At 43.5% G+C, this 10,861-nt stretch overlaps 2 long non-coding RNA genes across 6 annotated transcripts in view; one reads left to right on the top strand and one right to left on the bottom strand.

Annotated features, from left to right (window-relative positions):
- LOC107317169 overlaps window positions 1-93 on the top strand; it is a 28,519-nt gene extending 28,426 nt beyond the window's left edge. Inside the window, exon 6 of the long non-coding RNA XR_004308201.1 lies at window positions 4-93. This is a non-coding gene — a long non-coding RNA (uncharacterized LOC107317169). The remainder of the gene's footprint in view (window positions 1-3) is intronic.
- A 541-nt stretch (window positions 94-634) lies between these two features.
- The window catches only part of LOC107317168, a 46,474-nt gene continuing 36,247 nt past the window's right edge, over window positions 635-10,861 (bottom strand). For 4 of the 5 annotated variants that reach the window (XR_004308197.1, XR_004308198.1, XR_001556756.2 and 1 more), the window contains one exon: window positions 635-5,300. This is a non-coding gene — a long non-coding RNA (uncharacterized LOC107317168). The remainder of the gene's footprint in view (window positions 5,301-10,861) is intronic. The other variant, XR_004308199.1, reaches the window with a different exon arrangement.

The following is a 10,861-nucleotide window of genomic DNA, read 5'->3' as shown; positions in this document are numbered from 1 at the left end:
AAGGGCGGCCAGAGCCGGGGGGGCAATAACGGGGAATCCCTTCACAGCCCGGGGTCTGGGTGTCCCGGGGAGCTGCAAATCCTGTTTCCGTGTGGAAGACATGAACTTATTGTCATGGCACTGTTGCTAGGAAAAATAGTTCACTTAGAGGGCTGGTGTAGCAACCAGCTGGTGTAGTACATGCTTGAAAAATCTCTTATGAGAACTTCACACACACACAATTCCTCATGATTAGGCTTAAATTCATCAATATGAAACAGCCCCATTCCCTCTTTCAGTTACCTGTTGGAAGCAGCCTGTCTAGAGCTAGGTCTTAAAGCTTGAGAGCCATGCCCTGCCAGCTCCTGCTATTCAGACCCATCACATAGTGACAAACAGATGGAGCAAAGGAAGCACTAGGTCTTCAATTGTTTTCTTCTTTTCTTTTTATGTCTGTTCTGTTGATGTGAACAAGTTAGCGGGCTTTGAGCTGCTTTGTTTTGCATGCACAAATGTGCACTCCTTAGGAGACCGTTCAGGTGTTCAGTGAACTGCATTATCTAGATTCTGAGGATAAGAACACAGGAAAATAGGCCAGACCTGAAGTAAAGCAGGGACAAGTCCTAGGCATAATATTAATCTGCAATTGTCTTTTCCCAGGCAGTATGACTGATCCAGAGTTTCAGTAGGGGTTCAAACACAAGGCACGTGTATTCTTTTTGTTCATTAGCCACCAGACAGTTTGTCTTAATGCTATTTAAGGATGTGAAGTCAAAGACTTTTTTTTTTTTTACTTTTGATTAAATAAATACTCTGTTTATTCCTATTATGTGTATCTTGTGTCACTTGCTTAAAGCAAGCAATTTCCATCAGTCAAAAGGGTCTACTTGTTTTTAACTCATGCAAAATGGCATTTTCTGTTCTGTACTGCCAACAGAGATGACCAAAGAACCCTTTTGTCTTGGAATAAATCTAACAAAAGTCTGTGCTAAATGTACTGATGGCTTGTTGAGCTGTTATTTAGCATCGCTGGTCCATTTTTGTAGCTGCTTTGTACAATGCAGATTAGGTGTCTGATACCTCTTAAAAGGCAGCTGATAGATGACATTAGATTGCTATGGCAGGTCCCACTCCCCTGTCTGTATCTTTAACCTGACCACCTGGGTGCCCCTCAAAATGCCCTCATATGGACACCCACCTGAAGAGGAGGAGCCTTTGAAAGCCTTATAAAGGAACCTGTTTGCAGACAAGTTTCAGATCCAACAGCTTGGGCAGAAGAGAGTCCATGGATGATGGAATACTCAGATCTCTGCAGCCATCCCATGAGCAACAGCTCCCTTCTTCTGGATTTCCCAGGATTCTCCCAGCATCCAGCCTTGTTAACAGGTAACTTTTGGATGCGTACCTGTCCTCTACAAATCCCTGATTGCTTTCCCTTTAGTACAGCTTCTATTGCTAACTTTATGGCTCTTTTTTTTTTCTTGATACCACAGGGAAGGGAAGCAAACTAATGCATAGAGGTGGGAGGGAGGCCTCTGTTTGATGGAGAAAGAAAATAGCACCACTGATGTATTTCCTCTTATTTTTTCCTTCTTCGCTTTTTCTGAGCTCAGAAGTCAGCATGAATAGTCACAGCCCTTCACAAATGAGCCACAGAGGAACCTTTTGGGAAGGTGCCTCGCAGTGCTTTCTTCCACGCAGCAGAGCTGGATTCCTGGCAGCTGGAGGTGCTGCTCTTATACACAACAGCAGCAAATGGGTGCCCATGTGTGTTAAAGAATCACAGGAGACACCGTGCCTTGCTGCAGCACGTGGCTTCCAGGGCTGAGGTGATGTTTCTGCCACCCTGCAGACTTCCTGCTCTAAGGTGGGAACCTCAGGGGACTGGCTTGTTGTGCTTCCCTCATTTAGACACAGCTTTGGGCAGACACTGGGAGCAGGGCTTAACTTACCTCCGGTCCTTCTTGCTTCAACTGACTAACTCAGCTTCTCTGTGGGTGTGTGGAAATTACCTTGAGTGCAATTATTTGCTGTAGGAGGACACCTGAAGCAGCCGATGTCCCTGCAGTCTGTCGGGCAGGGTGAATTCCTACCTAAAGCCAAGGGAACGGCCTTTTGCAGCGGCTGCTTTGCACAATCAGATAGCGATAGCAGCAATTATCCAGCACCGATTCCTTCCCTCCCTCTCTTGGTCTGTTTCCATGCGTTAGCTCTCATGCCATGTGATTTCTACATTAAACGGGCTCCTTATATGAAAGCGGTCTCAGCTTTCAAGTTTAAGTTTAAAAAACCAACACGGGTGAAATGTTTCTTTTGGCCGGCGCTCTGACAAAGGGGAGGAAACTCCTCGCTGTGGGAGCGGGCGGCAGCGCCCTCTGCTGGGCGCACGGAGAGCCTGCAGGGCGGCCAAAGCCGGGGGGGCAATAACGGGGAGCTGCGCTGCCGGGCAGATCTTGATGCGGGCGGGGGGGAATCCCTTCACAGCCCGGGGTCTGTGTGTCCCGGGGAGCTGCAAATCCTGTTCTTCTGTGTGGAAGCAACGGCACCCACTGACATTCTTCAGCTGTTGGTGAACGTCGGTGGAGACCAAAGAGTGGGCGTGAGCGCAGTGAGCTGCAGCGTGTGGGCATCGCTGGTGAAAGTGCACGGCCGGTGGAGGCAGCTGTGCTGAGAAAGAGAGTTCTGTGCAGGTAATAGGAAACCCTATAAGAGAGTCGGCGAGAAAAGCAGAGCAGAAGTCCTTAGTTACTGAGTCCAGTGAATTAAACTGGGTGTGTTTTACAGATCCAAAATGACAACCAGTTTCTTACAACCTGTTTTTCTTAACGTGAAATCCAAACAAAATCAGAGTTCTGCTAGAGATCTGTGTTGGAAGCTGATGGGAGCACTGCTGAGATGTAAGGAGGTGCACGGGCTGGGACTCAAAAGACTGCATGTAGTTTTCCAGCACATCTGTCCAACCAAATCCATGCAAACTGTGAGCAAGTTTGGCAAGAAACATCCTGGTTTTGTTTTTACAGCCCTAGGAAGGAAGGGAAAACTCCCTCGTGTATTGGGTATCCCTTGGAATGGGTAAATGTGCTTAAATGTGTTTATGTGCTCTAAGACAATCATAAATCAGGGCAGCTCTTTGAAGACGATTCAAGGTAATAATTTCATGAGCGTTCCTGAAATTGCCAAGTCCATATCACTGCTGAAATGGGCAATGGCCAACGCAAACAGCCAGTGTTGGGTGCTGCCACATGAAATCATCGCCCTTGGTAGCGCCCCTTAGCGCAGCGTGTGCCTCCCTCGCAGCCTCGGTCAGCAAACTGGTGACTCGTCCTGCCAGCTACGAGGATGACAGTGACATTAAATTCCTCTGAATGCAACACTTATTTAAGGCAGGAAATCACTTTCTTTTGGGTGCACATTACTGGGTCAATCTCAGCCAGTTTCCAAAACTATAAAAGGCTTTGGTTGGAGGGGAGATGATGTGATGATGATGGGAAGGAAGCAGAACAGGACACGTTCCAGCAAAAACTCTGTAGAAGGCAATAGTGAATATTATTCTGGATGTAGAGCTTTCATAGGTGGTTCAAAGAAAGTGCACTGAGATTAATTCCTAAGTACATTACGCTCATACAGCAGTTCAGTAAGGCTGTATGTATCCAAGGCGTTTGGGTTACTCAAAGCAGACATCAAAGATTGTCTCAAATGGTGCTGCCTTTTGCAGAGCTGTCTGTAATCTACTTTTTGTGGTGGTTGTACATGCACAAATTTGAGTTTAAACCTGAAATGCTAAACTCTGACTTTTCCTAGAGATCAGCAGAGGAATAAAAAGCCACCGGTAGAGCTCTCACGCTGCTGTTCTGTGTCTGCAGCTTCCTTGCACCTCTGGTAACAAGAAAATGACAATTCTTCAACTCCTATCTTTTCAGTGTCTTTGTGGGGCTACCTGAAAGGCAGCCGAAAAATGGAAATGACGGAGCTACCATGGTAGGCAGAGAACAACTTGGGCTTTTCTGGGCAGAGGTTTCTTACTACTTTATGGAAAGCATATTTAGATTTCTACAGTGTGATTTCATAGATTGTAATTATTTTGTACAAGGGAGAAAGTAAGAGAGCACGATGGATTCTATTGCAGGAGACATTTAATGCTTTATTTGGAACAACATCCAGATATTTTATCTGTAGCCTTCATCAAGAGCAATGTTTACATGAGCTCACCTATCTGAAAGGAATTAAGTTCTGGAACATTTTCCTGGCTTCTACACATTGAGAAATATAGAAGTGGCTGATGCCAAACTACCTGCCATGTCTGTACTTCCTTTGCATTTATTTTTCTAAATGAAACGTAGTTACCACAAAGGATATTTGGAATTGAGAAGGTGAGATCAACTAGATTTGGCTTTCCTAAACGTGGTCTATCTCTTAGCAAGCCTTCTTACAGTTTCTATTACAGCTTTGCAGGGAAGTTTTTCTCATTAGCAATTGTCATTTTACATTTCCAGCACAGAAGAATTAAAGATATTGGTGTGTGTTTCAAACCACCATTTTAGAGTTTTAAATAAACATCTTTCCTTGGATAATGGAGTTTTATACTGCAGGCATCCAGTACGCTTTAGTATGACCACATATGGATTAGTAAATAAATAATAATAAATGCTTTTGCATATAATTATTATGAAAATATTACCTACAAACAATTGCAAATAGTGAATACAAAATTCCAGCCTTTATATCAATAAGAAGTGAAGTTGAATTTCATACCTTTTAATTTAATCGATGTCACCACAATCCATGCCCTGCTTGAAGCTGGTCTCGCTACGTCAGACTGCTGAAGGCTGCGGCCAATCAAGTTGAACCCTCAAATGTGGAGCTTCTGCTGAATGCCGAATGCTGAATTACTGCAACGTACTGATTAGAAACTAATTAATATGTAAAAATATTCTCAGTTTTTCTGGATGCAATTTGAAATGCTCCACTTTCAGAGTTGACTCATTGAACTTTCTTGGTTGTGTATGTGTATGTACTGTTCAAAATTCATATCAAAGAACTGGCTGATGGCACGGCACAGAGGGAGGGTTATGATCAGCAGCACAGTCTAGCTGGTGTTCCCTTGGGATCAATACTGGGTCCAGTCTTGTTGAACATCTTCATCAGTAAACTGGACAAATGGATGGGCAGCATCCTCAGCAAGTTCTGTGATGATACAAACCTGGGAGGAGTGGCTGGCACACCAGAAGTGTGCTGTCGTTCAGTGAGACCTGGGCAGGCTGCAGAGCTGAGCAGAGGGGAATCTGATGAGGTTCAACAAAGGTGAGTGCAGAGTCCTGTACCTGGGGAGGAATAAACGCATGTATCAGTACAGTATGGGGCTGATCTGCTGGAAAAACCATCTGCAGAGAAGGACCTGGGTGATGCTGGTGGTCAGGAGGTTGGCTGTGACTCAGCAGTGTGCCCCTGTGGCCATGAAGACCACTAGAATCCTGAGGCACATTAAAAAGAACGTGGTCAGCAGGTCGAGGAGGGTGATCTAACCCCTGTGTTCAGTGGGGGTTGGACTTGATTCGCCAGAGCTCCCTTCCAACCCCTAATTTTCTGTGATTCTGCATCATCAGCTGAACTACTTTAAGAGTGCAAAAGCTGTCCCAGTAAGTAAAATCCTTTGGTTGCTCTGTGATTCACAGCTGGTTTGTTTGTTCATTAACAAAGCCGGGAAGTTGAGGTTTCTTTTTTCCTTCCAAACTATTTAAAAGCTACGCTTCACTATCAGAGATTTTATAGATACTCATTTAAATTAATGCATTTGGGTCCTTGTACAGAGTTTAGTGGTCTTTCCTTTGTGCTTCATACTGTATTAGCAACAAATCTTAAGCTGACTTCAGAACTTCTTGTCTTGGCACAGTACAAATTCATCTGGAGTGTTACAACCCTGGAAAACTGGCAGTTCATCTTTTATACTTCCCATACTGCTTTTCCCTTCTCTGTGGGCTTACTATCTCCTTCTGCCTTACTTTGTTCATGTCCTTAGTTCTGTTTGAAAGGAGTTGTGGACCCATCATCTGATGTCCTTGTTAAAAGCCCATTCCTGCAGGGGCTGTCTCTATTATGCCTGTGACAAGACGGGACTTTGGAGACCTCCGCAGACCTGGAGGGCAGCTTTGCCTCATCCCACTGTCCCATCCTGTCTCACTTCAAGTTCTGCTCCCTCTTGGGTCAGAAGAGCTCCAGTGCTAGGAAAGCAATTGTGAGGACTGTTGAGGCAAAGAGGTGCTTTATAGAAGTAAACTTTGGGAACGAAGCAGATTCTTACTGCTTTGCTCCCACTGGCAATAGCAGGATTGGTTGGAATGAGTGCTGAGAATCCTGCTGTGCTAGGTCAGCCATAACAAACGTAAACACCATAAACAAACACGGGACCTTTCATTTAAACTAAGTAATTGATAGCATTGAACACATCTATTTGTATCAACTTAGCCAGCTATCCCCTTGCCATCTCTCATATAAATCTGAGATATTGTGAAACTTCCTTATTTTGAGCTTGCAGCATTTACCAGTGCAAATCATACAAAAAGGGTCCTTTCTAACTTCCATACCATTTTTTCTACTGAGTTTTTTGTTGGAAAGATATTCGTGTGTAATTAAATGTGGTTTTCTTAAACTTTGCAGTTTTGTAGCTTAATATATTTTTTGTTGTACTTGAGTACAAAAGATATATATGCTTTTGTTGGCATCCTTACTAGTCAATGTTGCCAACTGGTGACTTTTGCTCTCTGCTATATGTCAGAATTCAAGTGCCGAGGGCTCAACAGGTGGTGCAAGATAAAGTTCTGGCAAATCAAATAGGCAATGTAGTTATTTCTTTTGTCAAATTAATAATTGAAAAACAGAGACGAGTAAATGAAACTCATGTTTCCTGGTGCAGAAACAGGGGTTAGAATTTAAATTCAAATCAGTTTGCATGATGAATACACATACTACTGGAGCCTGGTCCGTAAATAAACATGCACCACCTAAGTTTTGATGGAGAATGACTTGCTCTTTGGTAAATTTAAACCTTAAGCGTGTGAGTCTTCCATGACTCTTCTGTCTGTGTCGGATATACCTTGCCAAAAATGGACCAAAAACGTCAGGAAAGTCTGAAAGGATTTAAACTAAAAAGTCAGAGAACTGAGACGTCTGTGATACATACCTTGAATGTTTAGCATCAAGAGTTCCTTGCCATAATTGTTTTTTAATTTGCTCCCACCGTTGCCCAGCAAGAAATGGAATAATACACTGGAAATTGCATGGTTCAAATGCTGCTGAAGAGGTTGCTGCTGTCTTCCTATACTTGTTTTGGAGATAACGTTCTATTTAATACCTAAAGCTGTACAGATGGGTAAAACCTGCAACAAAATATACAACAAGATCACAGAAGGCATAGTTGGTGTTCCAAAATTGGATATGAAAAAGACTATGCAACTTGCAAGCCTTTTCACTTGTTACTTGTAGCTGATGTTTTTACAGTGAGATGTTATTGTTTCATCTGAGGACCTCTATAAATTGATATATAATTCTTATCTACAGGCTCCTACCAAACACTGGTTTCAGTTAGTTTTCTGTTTCTCTCAAGCCTTCAGAGCTTGTATGTTTCTGGACTCCGATTCCTGTTTCAAACATATCCGAACCCTAGTCATCGTACCCAAAGGCAGCTTTCAGTGTGGCCGTCCAAGTCCTCACACTGATCACAAAACTCTTTCATGACATTTTAAGCTCTCATTTTACTAAGGTTTGGCCTTTATATGGACCACATGCATGATCCTCTTCTGCCACTTAATAAGTACATTTCTCTAATTGATCGTCAGCTAATCGGCACTGTGGTTCAGTCTGAGCAGGACAATAATATCATAGCTTCCTCTTCAGCAGCAGTTAGAAGGAGGATGCAGGACAGCACGATTCACAGGGAGAGAAACTGACATGGTTTGGAGGCAGAGCAAGGAGTTTCTCGTGGTGTTAAAAGCAGATCTCTGTTAGACTTTGCAGAAAGCTGAGCCTGAGCGCTGGGAATGTGTGGGGGGTGGGGGGACGGAGGGATGGGATGGGGGTGTGCAAGCGCCAACCCAAAGACACGTAACCAATCAGTTTGACCTGCACAAAGGCTGAGAATTGGCTTGCAGTCAGTAGGGATGGTTGCAGAGAAGAAAGTGTTCTGGTTATTTTTTAGACACTGATCTTCCTGTGCGTGTTTGTTGTTGTGTTTTTGGGGGGGGGAAAAAAAAAATACTTTTTTTTCCCTGCTTGTTTGTTGGCCATCACTTTCAGTGCGGGTTACAGTAATTGAAACACAGACACTTTTAAGCAGGGTAAGTATGTGAAACGCCCTCCCCTCAGGGGAGGGGGGGGGGGGGGGGGGGGTGGGGGGGGGGGGGGGGGGGGGGGGGGCGCGGGTAGCGGGGGGAGAGATGGGTCTGTGCTGGGGGGGGGGGGGGGGGTTCCTTCCTCCCTTCCTCCTTTTCCTTTTCCTCCTTCCTGCTTTCCCTCCCTCCCTCTTTCTCTTCTCCTCCCTTCTTCTTTTCCCTCCCTTCATGTCCTTGTTTCCCTCCCCCCCCATCCCCTCCCTTCCTTCCACTTTTCTTTTCCCTCCTCCCTCCCTCCCAAATGCCTTCCTGTTCTCTCTCTCTCCTTCCTTTCTCGCTCTCCTCTCCTTCTCATAACAATTTGGAATTACGTCAGAATAATTCTTTTATTTTTTTTTTTCAAATTCATGTCTATGGATGTTAGTAGAAGGGAAAAAAAAAAAAAAAAAAAAAGCCTTTGGTTTGTTACCCCGCCAGATGCCACACACTTGAAAGGATTAAAGTGTGAGTGGAACAGAACCAGTTCCATTCATGCTTTTTCTATAATTTAGAATCACATTACATGTATGTATCCCTATAAATATTTAATTGAAATTGGAAATCAGGGCCGGTTTCTTTCCCCTCTCATGGTTAAGTTCCATTTCTGCAAATTGTTTTGAGCCTGTTTCTGTCTTGCTTACTGTCTCTGTGCATCTGGACATTTTTTCTGATCTCTGAACTCTCGAGGTTTCGGAGAATCTTCAGAGGATTGCTGGTAATTGACCCGCTTGGATTTCACATGACTGCAATTTGCTAAAAGGATAATACAACCCTGGCATTTTGTGTTTAAGTGCTGTCGCGTTATAACTTGTGGCCAAACAGCAATTAGGCTCACAGAGACATTTAGACACTTCATTTGTTCCCTTACCGGGATACATTATTTCGTCCATTAAATGAAGCACTTTGGTCTCAGCTTAATCGTTCACATATTCTTTAACTTGTCAGCTCTAGTTTGTTCCGCACTGATACACCCCATTTGCCTGCTTTGAATTTTTTTTGTTAAGTATCTTACTGTCACTCCAGATAAACAATGCAACACAACATCAAAGTCAGATGATTTAACCTTCTGCCACTTTCTCTAACCACTAAAGAGCTCCTGCCCTGCCGCTGCTAGACTGGGATGGAAAACATGGGTAAATGTTCCTGAGAAAGCAGGATTATCCAATGAAGTAAAGCTCACCTGTTGTCTCCTTGGGAAACAGGAAATTAATTAAGGTTTAGGTCAGCCCTATCCCAGATGAGTCGAAACTAACCGATTTTGTTTGTAGGTTATAATATAACAAACAAATCTTGCCTTCGGCAAGTATGATCAGGAGGAACATACAGCTTTACCTGCTGCTTGTCATATTCATAGCATAAACTGAATTCAGCAAATTTCCCACGTTAGTGACGTTTTTAAGAGCCAAAAATTATTAGAAAGAGCCTAAAAACTAATGGATTTGCAAAGTAGCCAGATAAGATGTTGCCAATCTACTTTTGTGTAATTGTAAGAATTAAATACTGCTGATCATTGCAATTACAGTGAAAACTCCAAAATAACACTGGCCTGGGGCTTGCAATTACCTGGAGGCTAATTTAACTGCAGAGAAGGCTTTTTTATATAGCACTTTATACTTAAATAAATTCAGCTCAAATCCATGGAGCCATAAGCATTTTTTAGACAGTGTTAGCTAAATTTCACCCCAAATTGATCAAGCACGTTTAGAGTTCTGGCTTTATGGCACGACAGATTAATGTACTGTCCTCCAATAAAGCAGGTACTTAGATGAAAAAATGCAAATGAGAAGGAAAGTAAGAGGAAGTCTTGTTGGTTATATTCTTGCTCATTTTGTTCTTGGAGTCGCTGATTTTACCTCAGAGCTCTGTATACTTTGGCCCCTAAAATTGCGACCAGGTTTTAAAACCAGAAGCTGAGGATGGTACAGAAAGCATTCTTTGCGCTCCACTTCAGGGCCCTACCCAAATGATTCTCACTACCTCTCAGGCCAAATCATAGGATGTACATTAACTACGAGAAGTGGTGCCGCCAAAACACCGGCAATTCTGGACTGAAAAGTCACAGAGGGATGCCAAGTAAGCAATTTCTCTGAAGGGCAATGAAAGACCGTGGCCTTTTGGCTCATAGAGACACCACTTAGGGTGCACACAGATTAAGTACAGTCAGCCACCTGAAAAAGCATAATGCCTCAGCCTGATAGGGAGGATGAAATTGGCATACAGTAACAGTGTTTTACTATTAAAATGGCAAATGTCTTACCTGTTCCTTCCAAAACAGGCGCCAGGTTATGCTGATTGATTGGTAGCGAAAGTGATGTCTTGAGAGAAACAGGAGGCTTTTTCAGGCCCACCTGCATAATTCACATCCTGTTGGCAAAGGAACTACCACAGAGCAGGCATGCCAACTGGATCCACCACCACCCATTGCTTTACCCATACTTTCCTGACATCTATAATTCCAAACTCCGAAAATAAAGGAGTAGATACCAGTGGGGTTTTAACAGAACTGTAATAAAATAACT

This window comes from Coturnix japonica, chromosome 8 (genome assembly GCF_001577835.2).
Source record: "Coturnix japonica isolate 7356 chromosome 8, Coturnix japonica 2.1, whole genome shotgun sequence".
In the NCBI taxonomy this organism is placed as follows: domain Eukaryota; kingdom Metazoa; phylum Chordata; class Aves; order Galliformes; family Phasianidae; genus Coturnix; species Coturnix japonica.
The sequence above is the reverse complement of the archived record's forward strand: the minus strand, read 5'-3'. Positions and strand labels throughout refer to the sequence as shown.